The 1,572-nt window shown below is 39.1% G+C and overlaps 1 long non-coding RNA gene across 1 annotated transcript; it reads right to left on the bottom strand.

The window, feature by feature from the left end:
• Window positions 1-293: 293 nt before the first annotated feature.
• On the bottom strand, window positions 294-1,271 carry LOC112844864 (uncharacterized). Its single transcript, XR_003217616.1, has 2 exons — window positions 1,112-1,271; window positions 294-874 (listed from the first exon to the last, which is right to left on the bottom strand). It is a non-coding gene; the product is annotated as an uncharacterized LOC112844864 (long non-coding RNA).
• Window positions 1,272-1,572: the final 301 nt, after the last annotated feature.

Here is a 1,572-nt window from a genome sequence, read left to right as displayed (position 1 = left end):
ATCAGGAACGCGTTACTCGTTACTGGGATTTAGATAGGGTCGTTATTCGTTACTTCGTATGGTTGCTATCGTGGAGCTTCCTCAGATTCAGTAACATTAGCAAGTGGTGGAAGCCAGCAGGTGGATGAGAGAAAGGGGACGCAGAAGGAAGAGAGACCCGAGGCGGCCGCTGGTGTTCTGTGAACTGAACTTCAGGTAAGAAGTTATGACCTGCAGTCTATCTGGGTCAGATATAAACCAAGTTTAGGTGGAGCTTATTTTCGTTATTCTGACTTTTTCCGTACTGCGTGCTAGTGTAACTCCGCTCAGTCTCTATCTCCGGTGCTGTAAGAGTAAAACTCTCTGGACTCGAGATGGGTAGAGCTCAGACGTGGTTTATTCCCCTCTTGTGGGTCTCTGCAATAACATGGGATATGAATAACCATGGGTTTCAGGCAACAGCATTCCGCCCAAACACAGCAAAAGCTTCCTTGCTACTAACGGGTAAGCTAATGATCGTATAGTGGAACTCTTAGTTTTCTTAAAATAAATAAAAACCAAATATTGATTGAAAAATAAAATGGCAACAAAACTTATTACGGAAAATAAAATAAAAATATTACTGCATTGTGGTTTAGGTAAAAAAAAGAGAAATTAATTCACTTAAATGCACATTCATGTGAAAATAAATAAACTTCCAGACCAAAGCCAAAATTTCCTTTCATGTACAATATTAAATGGAACAATACTGCCATCTACTGGGTGAAACTTAATAAGCAGTGTTTCTTAACAGAGTTAGTCTGCAGCTCAATCAAATACGTTTCAAAATACACATACCTGCAATAACATGGGATATGAATAACCATGAGTTTCAGGCAACAGCATTCCGCCCAAACTATCAAGAGAAGTTTCAATTATTAGACACGACAGTCTCCTCTAGCTGTTAGCCGCTAGCTCAGCGTGTCCATTTTTCCTAACGTCTAACCCATTAATTGGAAAACAAGATCATAAAACTGAAATCTACTGTATGGACAGTTCATGCTGTTAATGTACTGTCATGTTAACCTCAATGAGGATCTTCAAATATGTTTTAAACTCATGTTCAATCATGGCAGACTGGGAAAGAACTTACCACAGCAAAAGCTTCCTTGCTACTAACGGGATAAGCTTAGGGAAAACCGGTTTACAGTAGCAGACTTCCGCTGTGGATTTTCAAAATAAAAGTTTCAAGATAAACCCATGGTTGCGATCCCAAGTTTAACAGGAATTTAACAACAACAAAACTATATTCATTCTTTTACGTCGTTACATACACCCCCCTTAAATTCTGTTAAACTCCAAGCCAGTTCAAAGGAGTATAAAAGGGCCAGAAACAAAAGAAACTATGAACAGCAGGTGCTTTAAGGTGAAATCAATACACTAATGTTCATCGTTGTCGATACAGAATCCTTTTATATAAAAGTGTCAAGGCATTGGGTGGTACCAAGCCCAATACCTTCGACAGACTAGAGAAGATGCCATCTACACCTCCTTAACATCACATTTAAGAGCACACAAAATAACACCCCAAAATCACATCCTAGACCACATAAA

Source organism: Oreochromis niloticus, unplaced genomic scaffold, assembly GCF_001858045.2.
Source record: "Oreochromis niloticus isolate F11D_XX unplaced genomic scaffold, O_niloticus_UMD_NMBU tig00001756_pilon, whole genome shotgun sequence".
Classification (NCBI taxonomy): Eukaryota; Metazoa; Chordata; class Actinopteri; order Cichliformes; family Cichlidae; genus Oreochromis; species Oreochromis niloticus.
The sequence above is the reverse complement of the archived record's forward strand: the minus strand, read 5'-3'. Positions and strand labels throughout refer to the sequence as shown.